At 37.3% G+C, this 19,994-nt stretch overlaps 1 protein-coding gene and 1 long non-coding RNA gene across 3 annotated transcripts in view; one reads left to right on the forward strand and one right to left on the reverse strand.

The window, feature by feature from the left end:
- LOC140153581 (tetratricopeptide repeat protein 13-like) overlaps nucleotides 1-19,994 on the reverse strand; it is a 106,448-nt gene that overhangs the window by 31,003 nt on the left and 55,451 nt on the right. The window lies entirely within an intron of this gene.
- Nucleotides 828-18,477, forward strand: LOC140153583 (uncharacterized). 2 transcript variants are annotated; one of them, XR_011859126.1, is made up of 7 exons: nucleotides 828-1,076; nucleotides 5,065-5,138; nucleotides 6,706-6,759; nucleotides 14,525-15,854; nucleotides 15,994-16,320; nucleotides 16,676-17,064; nucleotides 17,559-18,477. It is a non-coding gene; the product is annotated as an uncharacterized lncRNA (long non-coding RNA). The 2 variants fall into 2 exon arrangements; XR_011859125.1 differs by having other exon boundaries at nucleotides 14,525-16,320.

The following is a 19,994-nucleotide window of genomic DNA, read 5'->3' on the forward strand; positions in this document are numbered from 1 at the left end:
AGTTCTTCTTCTTCTCCTTCTCCTTCTCACTCTTCATATTAACAGGGCTATCTCCAAAACTACAATGGCCCCATGGCTCATATTTGGCATACTTAATGGCCTTACCCCATAGATGTGCCTTTTGCCCATTTTGGCCCCATAGGTCAAAGGTCACGGGCCTCGATCTCCCGTATGAATTTGGCGACATTTGGATCGAAACTGAAGGAGCCTTTTACATAAACCACATAGATACATACATACATACATATATACAACATTCCCCTATTTATAGTAAGATACATGAGCCCCATATGTCATATATTATGGGCCCCAGGGCCCCAAATGTTAAAATAAGGGGCAACAGATTGACAAGGTTAAAATACAAAGCACACCGTTTCTCATCAAATAAAGCAGCGTCCGGCAGGGCCATGAGTTGGTGCACTGATAGTCCCTGGGGTTTGTAGAATTTTCATATCTATTTTAGTCATTAATAGGTTAGCATCTTTCATTTAAATCAGAACATGCCGACCTCACGAAGAACTTCCTATAAAGGACAGTACAATATCTCCAGTAGCCATCACCATTGCACCTTTCGCGCAGTGATTTGGTGTAATGCGCCCTTAAAATACTGATCAAGTTGAATTTTATACTACATCGCTGAACGACAGCGATTAGTTTTAAGCCAATAGGTTGGGAGGTTTTTGTTGTGTTGAGAATAACGCGCTATCTTACTCGTCTCAATACCAATCGTTCGTCGCTTAGCGATTGAGTATAATACAGGTCACGCGGCTCTCGACACCGGGTTGTGACCAGTTTCGACCAGTTTTGCAGCGTAAACAAAAACATTGAACGTAGCATAAAGCATATTATTCATCATCGACACGAGGATCGTTTTCGGAATCTAATCATCTGCATCATCATCTCGGATCTTTATTTGCTTGTTTGTTGGAAAATACTACAGTCCATGGCCTGATTGAGAGGTCTATTGAGTCGTTTGCAGCCACATTCAGCTCAGAGCAACGGAATTCAAAACTGAGAGCCCGGCTGATACTGATAAAACGGTGGATGAAGTTGTTCCACATAGGCACGAGTACAGAGTGAGTACATTAAAATTCTTTGCTTTAAATTGTATTTATTTTGCCGTAAATATGTTTTTGCAACGAATAAGAATGTTACCAAACGTTTTTAGTTTATTTGATAACGCCAGATCGGCCAGAATTAGATTGTAAAACGTTCAAATTGTTGTGGTGTCTGTGAAGAACTGGATCATGTCATTGTCATGATCATGTCAGAAATAGTTTGTTTAACTTCTGGGACTGCCCGTGGGACTGATTATTCGGACTGTCTGTGCAAAAGCCCACGCATTTTTGCTCGGAAAATGGACGTGTCTTTCAAGTTGACACAGATATTAGCAGTCCATTGTGGTTTAAATTATAGACCAGAGATCCAAGAGGATACGAAATGAAATTGTTTTGTGACTGGCGCGACTAGTACAAGGAACTTAAATACGATGTCCTCATTCACAAACTGATTTCGAGCCATACAAGTTCACGTGGTGAACTATGACGCCGACGGACATTTTGAGTTCAACTGCACTGCTCATCGAAAGCGTAGCCTACGTGTTGCTGCCAGTAGTAACCGCAGAAGCTGGATAGTGATTTAGTACAACAAGCAAGTCATAGGCCTACCTAGAATATTTTTCTCAATTTGAATTTTATACTTTCTAGTAGTAGGCCTAGAAAACACCAAAAAAAAATCACCATAGCTCCCACGACTAGGATTTTGGTGTGATGGGGCAAAGCCGAATTTTCGTCCCCATTTGTCAATTTTTTGTCCCATTTTTAGTCATTTTAAAGACACTTTAACTTTACTCTTTGCTGCCCCATTTTATTTCTGGGGCCGGGATGGACCCATTCTGTGATTTGCTCATTCGTCAGACACCCGGATGGGGGTGGGGGGGCTCAACTATACTATATTAATCAAGGCCAATCAAAGTCGATTTTGAGTTTCCCATCACCCCCGTCACCCGACCGACCTCACTTCATTTTCTGACCCTCACTTGAATTCATTATTGCGATTTTCCAAAAAACATCGCTAAAAACTGGATATTTGCAAAAAAATGATGAATATCCATTTATTTTTTATGAAAAAATCGAAACATATATTTTGCTGTCAACCTTGCAGACTCTTTTTAATACTGTAGGCCTATACTTTTGAATCTCATTTGGGCTTAACATCCATCTTCAAGTGAGTGAGTGGCAAATAACAACACAATTTACATACGTGTTGGTCATATAAGGGGCGCACCATTAGATTTCCAGGGGGGGGGGGGGGCATTGGAGCCCACTAGTGAGAAAAAAAAAAAAAACTTTGCCAACTAGTGAGAAAAAAAAAAAAAATTTGCCTCACTGATGAGTAAAAAAAAAAATTTCCCCACCCAACTTTGTATAAAAATGTACATTAAAATTGAAAAAAAATAACTTCGCCGCCGAAGGCGGCAAAAAAAAAAAATTTGGTGCTATTGTAGGCGAAAAAAAAAAATTCGCCGCCTTTGGCGGCAAAAAAAAAAAAATTCTGCCTGACCCAAACTCCCACGCCCCCCTGAGAATCTAATGGTGCGTCCCTAATGAAAGGCATTAAAATAATGAATAATGAAAAAGTTACCCCTTACTTGTTTTCAGAAATTATGTGACGGGAAACTCAATATTGACTGTTAGTGGCCTAATGTGCCTTCCGGCCTCACGAAGTAGATACCCATCAGGTACCGTAGCGTTACAAAATGTTATTTAAAAAAAAGGGGGGTCAATGGTCATTGGGTACAATAAAAATGTAAAATAGGGTCATTGGGTATAATATTTCGAAAAAAGGGGTCAGTGGGTAGGCCTAAACATTTTAAAGCAGGGGCCAACGGGTAGAGAATTTTGAATGGAAAAACTGGAGCAAAATTCTATTTTCTTATATGAAATTTCCCAAATTTCCAGTAGAACATTTGTTGAAATAAGAGAATTTTAAAGTTTCGGCATTATTTTGTGGCATTTTGATGATACTATTCTTGGGAAAAAAGGGGGTCATTGGGGTAGCCGCAACTACAATACAAACTTTGCCCACTAGTGAGACAAAATAAAAATTTCCCCACTTAAGGGGGTACTACACCCCTACCCAATTTTGTGCCTATTTTTGCAGTTTTCTCCAAAATTATAGTGCATTGGGGACAAATAAGATATGTAGGCCTAGGGTCAAGGACCACAACTACTACACTGGAAATTTTGTTTCAGCTTAGACAACAGTTGTAGAGTTACAGTCAAAAATGAGGGAAAACCAATATTTGATCAATAAATCAATAACTACTTGCTTTGAGTTGCTGAATTTCCAGTACCGTACCGTAGTTGTAGTCCATTATACATACCGTATCTAACTTGTCACCAATGTGTTATAATTTTTTAGAAAAATGCAAAAATAGGCACAATATTTGCCAGGGATGTAGTACTCCCTTAACACTGTATGTATTTGAATACGGCTTCAATTTTGTCAATAATGCCATTTTCTTCATTTTTGCTATTAAATTCTTTCATTTAAAAAATTCCTAATGACAATTTAAATGACTTATTTCACTTTTAGTTGTAGGTAATTTACAAACAAATTAAGTGATCCCAGCAAAAGTGTAAAAAAAATTAAATTTGTTTTTAAATTGCTTAAAAGTGAAAGATAAGTCATTCAAATTGTCATTTGGTATTTTTTAAATGAAAAATTTGGCAACAAACAAAGAAAACAGCAATATTAACTAAGTTGAAGCCCCATTCGAATACATAGTATCTAAATTACAGATTCATATAAATTCCTTACAAAATACACAGCTTTCGGCTGAACCACTAGCAGGCTATGTTTACATATTTATGACAATGACAAAGGTACCAAAATCTGAATTTTGATGATTTTTACAATTGACCGGATAAGCAAATCACTGAGTGGGCCTTTAATATGGGGCCTTAATATTGTTGATTCTGATCCTTGACAAATTTCCCAAGAGTGCAGTAAAAGTATGGGTAATGTGCCCATGGTCTATGCAAAGTGGTCTATGCCCAATGATTATACCCTTGCTTTTACTAACCCTGACCTCTCACAACTCGCCACCACTGCACTGCTATGTGTTGAGAATCTGTGTATGAACATGGATGGTGTTTCATTTCATGTATTCCCATAAATACAGGTATGGTGGATTTATCCTTGTGCTTATTCAGATAATATTTCTTTGTTCATTCAGTTTTTGGGTATATAACAAACTTCAGCATTTCATCAAAATTGGACCTATCAATTCAGTTTGTTACGAGTATTAAGACTCTTTTGAAGCTCTAATCAGAAGGCTTGAGATAATGTTTAAATTGTTTTAATATGTAGAAAACTTTTAACAAACAAGCTGATTTCTGATGGTCTAGCACTGGCTTCTGTGCTGTACTCTGGTACCTGTATGATGATTTTGTGCTCGCTCCGCTCGCTATTCGTGAGAGACATCACGGTCACTATTCGAGAGGCATCGTTCTAATGATGGTCATTTTCATCACTTTTAACAAGGTCCTCACTTTTAACAAACCAGCTGCTCTTGCTTTGTATGGTCATTGACATTGTCAAGTTCTTATGTACTTGGCTTAATGACCACAGGGTTCAAGATCTCGGCACCATATGGGGGCCAAAATGGTTTGAACATTAAGTTATTGATATTACAGTTCATGGAACTTGTTCTAGGGTGAAACTTTAAATGCAGAATACATGAATCTAATCAGAAATGCAAAACCTGCTTTTAATAGTTTGTCTTGATGTTAAAATGCCAACAAAGAGTTAGTTTAAATTTATTACCAGCATGTAGCTTATTGAATTGTATAAAATAAAAAATATTTCTGGTTAAAAAAATAACTTCAACGCAAAAAGTGTATTCCTAAATTATGCTGATTTAAACATGTACATCTATCGATCGACCTTTAGCATGACTATACATAAGAATAGAGGATAGTCACTGGTGCACTGAGGGTATTGACCATGACTTGTTACAAATACAACACATTTCAAATTAATATTGTATCATTTCTCAAGTTTTCAGTATGCCTTCGAAAGACAGAAAGAAAAGAGATGAAAGAAGAAGGAAGCGAGAGGAGAAGAAACGCAAGGTAAGTATCACTTTTAGTCCAGTAGAGGGTAAATTTATAAATGCACCAATCCTCCTCGCTTTTATTAGACTTGGTTCAAGGCATCAGACTGATATTTTCTCTCTCACTCTTCTCGAAAAAAATTGTTTCTAAAGTTACACCATGGTCTATGGTTCTATTAAGTACCGGTATTGTGTGTTGTTTTGGCTTTTCTACAAACCATTGATCACAGCAAACTCTGCTAGACCAACTGTACATGTGCGTTGTGTAAGATTCTGGTACCACATGTAGGCCTGCCCTGCACCATATGAATATATTAAACAAAAGGTAATCTGCAGTAATCCTCACATAGTAAGGTACTAATATACTTGTTTATTGATCACAGCAAACTCTGCTAGACCAACTGTACATGTGCGTTGTGTAAGATTCTGGTACCACATGTAGGCCTGCCCTGCACCATATGAATATATTAAACAAAAGGTAATCTGCAGTAATCCTCACATAGTAAGGTACTAATATACTTGTTTATTTCTGGTGTTTTTTTTTCCATATCAATCTGATGTTTTGTATGTGATCAACCCTGGTTTCTGGTTATCATCGCTACTTACCAAACAATATCTGACGTATCCTTAATTGTTGATGAAATCGGGACATTATGAATTATACGTTGCTTATTGTAAACCAACATTAATGGTATGTATACCTATATCATCCACTCATCTAACACTATCTTACCACCTTAATCCATTTCACCCTCTGGTTAACCTTCTTCCACTTGCAATCCATTAAATTCACTCCCCTATCCATATGTGCTCAAACATTTGACAATGTCAAATAAACATTTCACACTGCCTTAATGATGCACCTGGTAACCAACCAATCCATTTCACATCCAACTACCCATGTACTCGATTTTGTTCTCATTGTTCTATCTGGGTGTGAATCCCATTTCTTATGACTAATCCACTGATTTGTCATCTTAATAATCTACCATCGCTGTGTTATAATACCCTTCATCCCCATACATATTTATTCATTGATCCACTCTTAAATTAACTACATGTATTTAACTTACCCAATGTTCTTTCACCACTTTCTTTTCCTTACACCATTTTTAATTTCTTACATGGAATTTTTTCACCACTTTTCCTAACTTACCTGGTGTTATTTCACCACTTTCTTTTCCTAACTTGCCTGGTTTTCTTTCATTACTTTCTTTTCTTACCTTGCTTGGTGTTCTTCACCACTTTCCTCTATAACCTCCTGTAACCTCGGTTCAGGAGGAAGATACAGAATTGCATACAGAATCTCATGCAGAATCTCATACAGAATCTCAAGCAAAGAATGAATGTGAAGTGATACCTCCTGTACCTTCGGGTCAGGTGCGTGATACAGAAATTCCTACAGAATGCCTTACAGAATCTCAAGCAAAGAATGAATGTGAACTTATTCTTCCCGTCCCCTTGAATCAGGAAAGTGATACAGAATGCCAATCAAACAATGAATGCAATGAATCTGCAAATCAAACGTCAATGAATGTTCTTTCTGTAATTGAATCGACAGATCAACCTTCTACACATGCTATAAGAGATGCACACAGAGATGAGACAAGTTCATTACATACTATACCTAGTATTGAAAGGTCAGTACCAAGTGTAATTTCTAATCCATGTATAGATCAAAACAAGTCCGGTCAAAGTGTATCAGAAATTATGAGCCTTACTACAGGCATGCAGTGCAAGTCTACAAATACATTAAATAATTCCAGTGATAATGATCAGCCAGGTTGCTCGTTTTGGACAGAATATGATACTAAGAAAGCAAAATGTCAAGCCAAGAGTAAAAGATACTATGCTAAACACAAAGAGAGAATACTAGAAAAGAGAAAAGCACACTATGTGGCAAACAAGTCATTCATACTGAACAGCAAAAAAGACTACTACAAATCAAACAGACCATCTGTACTGAAAAATAGAAAAGGCAGCTACAAAGCAAGCAAATCATTGATACTGAACAGCAAGAAAGACTATTACAAATCAAACAGACCATCTGTACTGAAAAATAGAAAAGACCACTATAGCTCAAACAGACCATCTGTACTGAAAAATAGAAACGACCACTACAGCTCAAACAGACCATCTGTACTGAAAAATAGAAAAGACCACTATAGCTCAAACAGACCATCTGTACTGAAAAATAGAAAAGACCACTATAGCTCAAACAGACCATCTGTACTGAAAAATAGAAAAGACCACTATAGCTCAAACCGACCATCTGTACTGAAAAATAGAAAAGACCAATATAGCTCAAACAGACCATCTGTACTGAAAAATAGAAAGGACCAATACAGCTCAAACAGACCATCTGTACTGAAAAATAGAAAAGACAGGTACAAAACAAACAAGTCATTGATACTGAACAGCAAAAAAGGCTATTACAAATCAAACAGGTCATCCATATTGAAAACCAGAAAAGAGAACTACACAAAAAACAATGATACAATACTGGAAAAGAAAAGGATGAATTACATTAGAAACAAAGCTTTGATGTTGATTAAAAGGAGCATATACTACTTGAGAAATAGAGATGCAATTCTGAACCAAAGGAGAGAAGCCTATCAAGAACCTACAAGAAGAGCTAGACAAATCCAACAAACTAAAACCTCTCACGAATCTTCTAGAAGTGACATTGCAAAGGTTGTTCTGAAATTTAAGATTGAAATCCAAAATGAGAAGCCAATCTACACATGTCTTATATGCAATCGTTCATTATTCAGAAATCAAGTTGTACCGTTCAACAAAGCAAAGTATAACAAAACTACCTTGTTATCAGCACTGCCATCCAATGCTAATTATGAAACACTCCCAACTGTTGCATGGATTTGTAAAACATGTCACAATAATATCAAACAGAATGTAGTGCCACGTTTATCACAAGCCAATAACCTAGAACTGTGTCCACAACCTGCAGAATTGTCAGAACTTAACATCCTTGAAAGACACTTGATTGCACCTGTGATTCCTTTCATGAAATTAGTTCCTTTATACAAAGGTTGTCAGAAAGGTATCCATGGTCAGGTTGTTTGTGTGAAATCTGATGTAGATAGTACAGCAAAAGCATTGCCACGCCTTCCCAATGATGACAGTATCGTTCGAGTCAAACTGAAACGTAAATTGCAATACAAAGGTCACGTTATGTACAAGCAAGTTTGTCCCAGTAAGATCAGAACAGCTCTCAATGTACTGAAGCAAATAAATCCAGTGTTTGAAGACATTGATATAGATGCTAATCAATTGGATGCAATTGACAATGATCCAATCATAGCTACTGAACATACTGAAAGCTTGGAATCAGAAAATGACAATATTATTAACTTCGAACCAAATCAGATTGCAGACCTCACAGATCAACAAGAACCTTCAGAAATAGCAACAGAAAATATCCATGATGAGATCAATGATACTATTAGTACGACTGCATCTATCATAACAAATGAACTTGAAGAACCTGTTGATATGGAAATCAGTGACTCTGAAATTGAAGAACCTTTTGATATGGATATAAGTGACTCTGAAGTTGAAGATGACATTTCTGAATCAGTGCATAATAGAAATGATGATAACAAAGATGAAGATTTACCCGAAACTGCATTCACAGAAACCCATGAACCCGAGATTGATAATACAAGACATCAAGATCAATCGGAAAATGCATATGAGGAAGTCTGTGAAACTAATCAGAATAACAGTGAAAATGATCATGAAGATGTCAATGAGGAAAAGTGTGAAACAAATGCCAGTGATAATGATAATGTCAATGAAGAAAACTGTGAAACAAATGAGAATGACAGTGAAAATGATGATCACAATGAAGATGTCAATAAGAAAAACTGTGAAACAAATCATAATGATAGTGAAAATGATGATCACAATGATGACGATGTCAATGAGGAAAACTGTGAAACAGATCATAATGACAGTGAAAATGATGATGCCAATGTCAATGAGGAAAACAGTGAAACAAATCAGAATGACAGTGACAATGATGATGATATCACTCACACATCGGTTCCACTCATATCATGTTTGCAGCCAGTTGACTTTACACAATATGTGGCAGATCACCTTGATGATTCCATACTTAGTCTTGCACCTGCAGAAGGCAACAGACCTATCAGTGTTCTCAATGTAGAAGCAGAAGCATTCTCAGTTCAATTTCCTGATGGCAAGAATACATACAAAGAACAAAGAAATCCAAAGGTTTCTCCAAGCAGATATTTCAATGCACATCTTTTTTCGTCAGATACTCGCTTTGCTAGTGATCCACAGTATATTTTCTTTGCTCAATATGCCACAGAATTGAACATGATAACATCTCAGATTTCAATTGCTATGAGACAAGGCCATACCAAAACTCCTGATGGAAAAGCGATCACACCTGACATGCTTGCAGACAAAGATCAAGTCAAACAAATGATTGAAAGAGATTCAGCATTTCGATATTTGAGACAGATAAGAGGAACACCATCATATTGGGATGCAACTCTCAAAGATTTATTTGCAATGATTCGACAAATTGGCATTCCCACATGGTTTCTAACCTTTAGTGCTGCTGACCGTAGATGGATTGAAATTGACAATGCAATTCTTGAACAGCAAGGCAAACAACCTCTTACACCAGAAGAGCACAAAGATATGGATTGGAATACACATTGTGAACACATCTATTCAAACACAGTAACCCCTGCTAGAATGTTTGAGCACAGAGTAAAAAAGTACATCAAAGATATCCTTAAATCACCTGCTGAACCTATTGGCAAAGTTGTTGACTACTTTTATCGTACAGAATTCCAGCAGAGAGGTTGGCCACACATTCATATGCTAGTTTGGGTAGAAGATGCTCCTGATGTATATGATGTACCAGATTGTGACATTGTTGAATTTGTTGACAAATATGTATCATGTGAACTACCATCTGAAGATGATGATCCAGAACTCCATGAAATTGTCAAATCATGCCAAATGCATAGCAAGAATCATACCAAGTCTTGTCGCAAAACAGGCAAAACATGTAGATTCAACTTTCCAAAACCACCTTCAGAGCAAACTTTCATAGCTAGAAACCTAGATACATATGATGATTCAGATGATGATGAAGATGAAAGTAATGATGACACTCCTGATGAATTACATGTACGTGATGATCAAGGAGAGGCAGATGCAACAATTGAAGCTAAAGAATTGATCCAGAAAATACATGATACTCTGACTGACCCAGATATAGAAATCACAGAAAAGACATCTGTTACTGAAATCTTTGATACTGCAAATGTTTCTCAAGCAGAAATAGAAATGGCACTTGTAACACTCGCATCACGATCTACCATCTATCTGAAAAGAAAACCTGCAGCAGTTTTGATCAATAACTACAATCCTCACCTGATACGTGCTTGGAATGGCAATATGGACATTCAACTTGTACTTGATGCTTATAGTTGTATCAAATATATCATGTCGTATTTAACCAAATCTGAACGTCAAGTAGGTGATCTGTTGAAAAATGCACAGAAAGAAGCCAGACAAGACAATAGTGATGCTATTACAGAGCTGAGAAAAATTGGAAATGTATATCTACACAGTCGAGAGTTAAGTGTTATGGAAAGTATATACAGAGTATGTAGCATGCACTTGAAAGATTGTACAAGAGAAGTAATTTTTGTACAGACAGATCCAGATGGTCAAAGAATATCACTGCCACTATCTCTGATGCAAAATAAAGACCCCACAGAGCCAGTATGGATGACAAATTTGCTTGAAAAGTATTATGGCAGACCTGACATGCCCAATTTCAATGACATGTGCTTGGCAACATTTGCATCCAAGTTTCGCTTTGCATCATCAAAAACTGGAAACAGAGCTAGTAATGATGAATCGGATGAAGAGGAAGAAAGTTCAAGAAATACAAGCAGAAAGTATGATCTTGAGTATCTAGGCAGAGATCTTGGAATTGCAATAGAACGTGTAGGCAAACCTGCAATTGTACGCTATCCAAAGATAAAGCTTGAAAAAGATCCTGAAAAGTACTATATGAACATCATACGCATGTACTTGCCACATCGTAACATTGAGCTCAAGCCAGAAGATTTTGAAAGCTTTGCATTGTACTATCACACTGGTTGTGTTAGAACACCTGAAGGTGTGAAATCTGTCAAACAAGTCATCAAAGACAACATGAAGAAATATGAACCTATCAATGACAAAATAGATACTGCATGGAATGAATTGCAAAATGCAAATGATAATCTTGAAGATGCATGGGCTGCATTAGCACCACAAGCTGAACAGCAACGTCTTGATGATCTTGAAGACAAAATCATGTTAAACAATGAATCTGATGATGATTTCAATGAAATTGAAATTCCTGAATTGCAAGCAAATCCATCCAACAAATGCAATGATAACCTATATCGATCACCAGTTGAAACAATAAGATCAGTTCCCTCAGATGACCAAGTTGCATCAATGATCAGAGCTCTCAATGATAAACAGTTACAGCTTTTCAAGTATGTCCACCAATGGTGTATGAAAAAATGAATGGTGAAAACCCAGAACCTTTCAGAATATTTCTCACTGGTGGAGCTGGCACAGGCAAATCTCATGTAACAAGATGTATCAGATATCATGCAGAGAAAATCTTTGACACCTTACGTGAAACACAACAAGAAAAGACAGTACTGGTTGTTGCACATCTTGGCACAGCTGCTTTCAATGTTGAAGGACAAACAATTTGTTCTGCTCTGAATATCAGTATCCATGCTACTAAAGATTACAAACCACTTAGAGAAGAGTCACTCAATACTATGCGTACAAAGTTGCAACACTTGCAGTTACTGATCATAGATGAGATCTCAATGGTTAGCAAAAAGCAGTTACAATACATTCACGGTAGACTACAGCAAATCAAGCGAGCTTCAGATCGTGCATTCTTTGGCAATATTCCAGTATTAGCTGTCGGAGATTTCTATCAAATACCACCCATCAATTCCACTTCATTATGTGTACCTGATGATAATCCATTGAATGACATGTGGACTGACAATTTCCAAGTCTGTGAACTCACACAAATCATGCGTCAACAAGATGATCTTGAATTTGCACAACTACTTAATCGCTTACGTGCAAGAAAAAAAGGTGATGCTATAAATCCAGATGATAATAGGAAGCTTTTGTCACGAACACTTGAATCTGAAACAAATTTGACTCCACCAAAGGAAGCACTTCATATCTATGCATTCAATAAAGATGTTGACAAACATAACCAAACAATGCTAGAATCTCTTCCAAGTCAAAAACCACCATCCTTGCTCTTGATATCAAAGAACGTGCAGGACAAAGTCAAACCAGGAAAATACCATACAAGTCTGAAGAAATTGGTAAAACAGTGCTGCAATCTCAACTATGCTTAGCAGTGGAAGCTAGAGTAATGCTTACAACAAATCTAGATGTACCTGATGGTCTTTGCAATGGAGTCACTGGCACAGTCAAATCGATCCTACCTGATGATGCAAACAATCAACCGAGTGCTATCTATGTACAATTTGATAATGCAAAGTGTGGTGCAAATGCAAGACAAAAAAGCCCTCTACCAAATGAATATGCTAGCTGTGTTGTCATAAAACTGCATAAAGAAAGCATTGAAATACATGATGAATATGGCCATCAAACTAGAATACGGAAGCAATATCCACTGAAACTAGCCTGGGCAATCACTATGCACAAGGTACAAGGACAGTCAACAGATCAAGCAGTTATTTCGTTGAAAGGCATAAAAGCATGCATGGCCTATGTTGCAATTAGTCGTGTCACACACCTCACTGGTCTATATCTCTCAGACTATGATCCAAAGAGAATTTTCTGTAATGAAACACTTCAGCAGCACTTATCAAATATGTTACCATGTGACCTTTCAGTTGCTAACCCCATTCTGCACACCAATCACAGAGAACAATTTATAATAGTTCATCACAATGTACAAAGTCTTCCCAAACACATTGATGATATCAAATGTGACTTTGAAATCAGGAAAGCTCATATCATAGCCCTATCAGAAACATGGTTGAGTACTGATCATAACATGAGTAACTATGAAATACCTGCATATCAACTTGTTGCCATGAGAAAACAACCTGAACATGCTAAAGGCAGAGGTACTGCAATGTACATTCATGAGAGTGTTCCATTTACTGCACTACCACTTGAAGTAGATGAATGTGATATTCTTGCTATAAGAACCAATGCCAACCCATCTATTGTTATCATGACAGTCTACAAGCCAGTCAGTACCAGCATTACAGTTCTTTCCGATGTGCTAAACAACTTGTGCACCCAGATAGAGATGCTAGATGTTGATTATGTTGTTATTTTGGGCGATTTCAATCATGATCTACTGAAGAAACCACCAATTAATGCATTACAGACATATCACCAATTGATAACCTCTCCTACCACTGCTAAAGGAACTCTGCTGGATCATTGTACATTAAGCCAATGCCTGTAGAATATAATGCATCTGTGTTAGCATCACATTTCAGCTACCATGAACCAGTTGCTCTTTGTATGAAATCATAGGAACCTCTTCCACAATCAATGTAACAGTGAAGCAAGTGTTTATGGCAAACATACCTAACATACAGTCTTCTGAGTTGTATGTCATCCTCAGTTCTGACCAGAATTTACAAGCTGACTGAACTAAATTACAGTTAGTAACATGCTAAATCACATGCCCAATCAGTTTCATAAAGAAAGATGAAGTGTTTAGAGAATGTCTAGCACAATATCAAGCCCAGTTTCATGCAGAATGTTCATATGCAAAAAGGGTATTAACAGAATCTCAAGCCTATTTTTGTACACAAAATGTCAGCATTTTTCTATGCAAAATGTGAACACAATGTTGACAAAATATCAGACCTATTTCTATGTTTATTGTCCTCAGAATGTCAGCAGAATGTTAAGCCTAATTTTCTGTAAAATGTTTTATAGAATGTAAACCCCATTTCTATGCCGACTGTTAAACATATTTCTAAAATGTTAACAGAATGTCAAACATATTTCTATGCAGAATCTCGAATGCCAATTCTTATTACTGTGCATAATGTCAAACCTATTGGTACAGAATGTGGACGATTATTACAGAATGGCAAGCATATTTTATCCAAACTACTAACATATTGTAATTGCCTTTATACCTACAGAATGTCAATCCTGTTGATACACAATGTGAATAGAATTTTAACAGAATGTCAAGCTCATTTATTTACAGTACATCAACAGAATGATAGCAGAATGTTCAGCATATTTCTCCATATATAATGTTGAATGTTGACAAGATCAAACTTCATTTCTTTACAGAATGTGAACAGATGACAGAATGTGAACAGACCACAGAATGTGAACAGATGTCAGAATGTGAGCAGATGACAGAATGTGAACAGATGACAGAATGTGAACGGACAGATGACAGAATGTGAACAGATGACAGCATGTGAACAGATGACAGAATGTGAACAGAAGACAGAATGTGAACAGATGACAGAATGTGAACAGATGACAGAATGTGAACAGATGACAGAATGTGAACAGATGACAGAATGTGAACAGATGACAGAATGTGAACAGATGACAGAATGTGAACAGATGACAGAATGTGAACAAATGACAGAATGTGAACGGACAGATGACAGAATGTGAACAGATGGCAGAATGTGAATAGATGACAGAATGTGAATGGACAGATGACAGAATGTGAACAGATGGCAGAATGTGAACAGATGGCAGAATGTGAACAGATGACAGAATGTGAACAGATGACAGAATGTGAACAGATGACACAATGTGAACAAATGTGTGAACAGATGACAGAATGTGAACAGATGACAGAATGTGAACAGATGACAGAACGTGAACAGATGACAGAATGTGAACGGACAGATGACAGAATCTTAACAGATGGCAGAATGTGAACAGATGACAGAATGTGAACAGATGACAGAATGTGAACAGATGACAGAATGTGAACGAACAGATGACAGAATGTGAACGGACAGATGACAGAATGTGAACAGATGACAGAATGTGAACGGACAGATGACAGAATGTGAACAGATGACAGAATGTGAACGGACAGATGACAGAATGTGAACAGATGGCAGAATGTGAACAGATGACAGAATGTGAACAGATGACAGAATGTGAACAGATGACAGAATGTGAACGGACAGACGACAGAATGTGAACAGATGACAGAATGTGAACAGATGACAGAATGTGAACGGACAGATGACAGAATGTGAACAGATGACAGAATGTGAACAGTTGGCAGAATGTGAACAGATGACAGAATGTGAACGGACAGATGACAGAATGTGAACGGACAGATGACAGAATGTGAACAGATGACAGAATGTGAACAGATGACAGAATGTGAACAGATGACAGAATGTGAACAGATGACAGAATGTGAACAGATGACAGAATGTGAACAGATGACAGAATGTGAACAGATGACAGAATGTGAACAGATGACTGAATGTGAACAGATGACAGAATGTGAACAGATGACAGAATGTGAACAGACGACAGAATGTGAACAAATGATGTGAACAGATGACAGAATGTGAACGGACAGATGACAGAATGTGAACAGATGGCAGAATGTGAACAGATGACAGAATGTGAACAGGTGACAGAATGTGAACATGACAGAATGTGAACTGGTGACATGTGAACAGATGACAGAATGTGAACTGGTGACATAATGTCAACTGGTGACATAATGTGAACAGATGACAGAATGTGAACAGATGACAGAATGTGAACAGAATGCCAAGCCTATATATTCTATATTTAGTGTTTTATAAACAAAATTTCAACTAATATGTTGCACACAACACAACGTCACCATCAGCAGTCAAAATGTCCAAACTCAAGGAAATACACAGTGTCACAGCATTGATCCTGAATCTTCATTGTCACTATACATTAAGATGAACTACAGCATTGCAGGTGCACTGCATGTTCTTGCAGTACCAACTTCATGCCAACCCAGTTACATCTGACCAGTATCAACTACATCTCTACAAATCTCCGACTTCGACCAACTTCACAACTTTTCAACCAGTTTCAAATCTACTCTTCTTGTTCACAAGGTAAGTAAGCACCTGGTTATCATATTTGTATGCCTTAACTTCATTTATACCATTTGTATTTTACATACATGTATTACCCCCATTGGATGTTGTTTCACATTTTTCCCCGTTTTTACTTTGTCCATTGCTGATGTAACAGAGTTGTATCCTTTTGGATCCATCCTCTGGTTCCATGCTGGTTCCAGGTTAAAATGGCGTTTCCATGTCTTTATATTTAAAATGGTCAGACAAAATGCATTGGATTTGCTCACCAAAACTATTTCAATCCTGTTATATGTAGGATATAAATATTGATGGGACTAAATTTCTAATGTTTCCATTTTCCTATTTCCCCGTTTTTGGGTGTTTTCTACAGGTAGTCCTGCAAGAGAAATCATCTGCAAATTTCACTGCAAAATTAGAAGCTAACTATATTATTCAAGACAATTATGAAGTATCACCATAAACACTCAAAACAACTTAATTCACGATGACACAGCTGTCATTAGTATGCTAAGAAAGCATCAATCCTGACTCTTCATTGTCAGTACACACTAAGGTGGACAAGAGCATTGCAGAAGCACTACTTTCAGTACCATGTCTCTCCAATTACATCTGTAGCCAGTATCAACTACATCTATATCAACTCAATTACATCACAGCATCTCTACATCTCTACAAATCACAGGCTGACATAATTCAACTTTCCAGTACCAACTTCACAACTTTTTAACCAGTTTCAAATCTTCTCTACTTGTTCACAAGGTTAGTAAATATTTGGTTACCATATTTGTATGCCTTTCGCTTCAGCCTTAAGGCCCATACTTATTTACTAGTGTACAGCCTTCTCCAGCCTAGCTGCAGCTTCCTGCAGCCACAATGTAGTGAATGAGGGATCACCCAGCCAAACTGTCCACTGGTAACTAGGTATGGGCCCTGCTCGCCGAAATTAATTAACAGTTATTATGTCCGCAATAGTCATTCAGTATACCTATATCTGTGTGTACAGCTACCTTAGTATGTTCTGGCATGTTTGTATACGTACACGACTCTGCAAGGTGCGTTCGTTTATATAAACATTACATTTTTTGGCAAAAAACACAACTAAACAACACATTTAACTGGCACATGATTTTCACTTCGTCTTCAGTCTCAATACCAAACCACAGCAAACAGTATACTTCGAAAATTTTAGGATACTAATATTAGTATTGCTCCTGATAATAACGTGTAATTAATCATTTTATTTAAATTTCCAGGTGTAGCAGTACTACGGAGGATACTTGCTTTGTGGAACAATTCTTAAAAGACAGAGGATGATGATTTGGAAATCAAAAGCTGCCATCTATAATCTGTCGCATTCATTCAACACTTCCCCAACATGCTGCCAGACTGAAATGTCAACAATTCAACTTTGAAGAAAAATCTTAATGTGGACGGTGAACATTTTATGAGAACTTAAATACTTAAATACATAGTAATTTATGTGGTGCATAAACTAACTACATCCATAGTGTACTGGTATATGTTTGCTCCAATTATAAATACAATAAGGACCTCAACAAGTGACACTGACATTTAATGCATGCAAGTGCAATGCACTATATTTTACAAACTATAAAAGTAGAATTAAGGCACTATTCTTTGGTTCACATCAAGTTAAGTAGTGACGTTAATGTCTTTTAGCAGTTGTGCCACGCTAACCACCCTTGTACGTGTGCGTTCTGTGCAATTAACTTCACACACACGACTCAATACTGAGTGAGCCCACCAAAATACGCACTACATCACTACCAAACTTGAGGCAAACCAATGTATAGTGAAGGTTACTAGTCCAACATGTGGTTCGCTAGTCCGCAAAAATAATAACATGGTTCATTAGTCCAAACATATATTTGGTTAGAGAACCCTATTTTTTTATTCGGACTAGCAAGTCTTAGAACTAACGACCCACACTTTTTTCTCAGACTAGTGACACTTATCATGCTTATGACTACCACACCTTGGGATTAGCGGATGTATGATGTCACACTGTGGTATGATGTAGAGTAATTGTAGACCAAAATGTTTACCGGCTGATCCATAGCGTAAGGTCTACGTTAAGGGTAGACGAGGTATTGTTGGTTGTAGCAACCAAAAAATAAATTGTCATTATCTAAATCAATATATTATTGGAAAAATAACACCTTGATATTTTGCATTCTACAAATTATATACTTAGAAAACTTTATTTACAGATTTATTATTGCAAATGAGTTATGTACGTTTTACAAAAGTGTTGTTTCAGCCCTGTTTACAACATAACTCAAGAACCACAGGACCTACAAAAGTATATCTGTGATTTGGATTCTGCTACATGACTTGCTATGAATTGAGCAATGCAATATTTCCCAAAGCTCATTACTATTCGCAATTTCAAAGAGCTGCTAACCTTAATGCCATCAATTAAAAGTCAACTACCATAAAATGATGAGTTTTCACTTCAAGGGTTTAGAACCAACGCAATAACTGCCCCAAAGACGTCTTGATGTGTCGAAGGGCCCCTAATTTTAAAGCAAAGGGGTTAACCGCTTAAAGGGACACTCCGTTTTGGGCTTAAACTTTAAAGGAGTATTCTGTGATTTTTAATTAATTTTTTTCAGTCGGTATACTAATAGCATTTTAGCATTAAACATATTACGGCGTGTCAGGATGAATTGAGAGTCATAGCGGGTTAAGGGGTTGGGGTGGGAATCACAGGCATAGATATTCGTGTTTGGTCAAACACAACTGTGCCATCTAGTTTTCCTTCTCCTCCTTCTCACCCTTCATATTAACAGGGCTATCTCCAAAAGTACAAGGGCCCCAGGGCTCATATTTGGCACACTTAATGGCCCTACCCATAGATGTGCCTTTTGCCCATTTTGGCCCCATAGGTCAAAGGTCACGGGCCCCAGGGGCCCAAATGTAAAAAATACAAAGCATGCCGCTCATCAAATAAAGCAGCCTCAGGGCCCTGAGTTGGTGCACTGATAGCCCCAGGAGTACTCTATATTTACATGTATACATGAGCCCCATATGTCATATATCATGGGCCCCAGGGCCCCAAATGTTAAAAAAGGGGCAACAGTTTGACACGGTTAGCTGTGAAACTACAAGGGCTCATATGTGGCACACGTATGGGCCCGAACTTGTAGATATTCATTTTACCAATTATGGCCCCAGATTTTTAAGGCTAGGGGCCCAGAGGCTCAAATGTTAAAACAAAGGGCCGGCCGTTTCTCAGCAAATAAAGTAGCTACAGGGCTCAGATTTGGTACACAGATAGGTTTTCAGTATAGGGTGATGGAATAGCCATTAAAGGGACACTCCGTTTTGGGATTAAAGGGTATTCAGATTTTTGATTTTTTTTTTTTTTTTGATTTTTTTGTGTATGGAACATGTTTGTTGCATTATTTAAGGAGGAGCGCCCTCAAGCGTTTACACAGCAAATGCAATTAAAGGGCTATTATTTGATTTTTAATTAATTAATTAATTTTAATTTTTTTTGTTGGTATAGCCCTTTTAGAATATGGGGTGTCAGTGGGTGTTAGGGTGATGGAACAGCCATTAAAGGGACACTCCGTTTTGGGATTAAAGGGGTATTCGGATTTTTGATTTTTTTTTTTTTTGATTTTTTTTTTCTATGGAACGTGTTTGTTGCATTATTTAAGGAG

The sequence above is a fragment of the Amphiura filiformis genome, chromosome 5 (genome assembly GCF_039555335.1).
Source record: "Amphiura filiformis chromosome 5, Afil_fr2py, whole genome shotgun sequence".
Lineage (NCBI taxonomy): Eukaryota > Metazoa > Echinodermata > Ophiuroidea > Amphilepidida > Amphiuridae > Amphiura > Amphiura filiformis.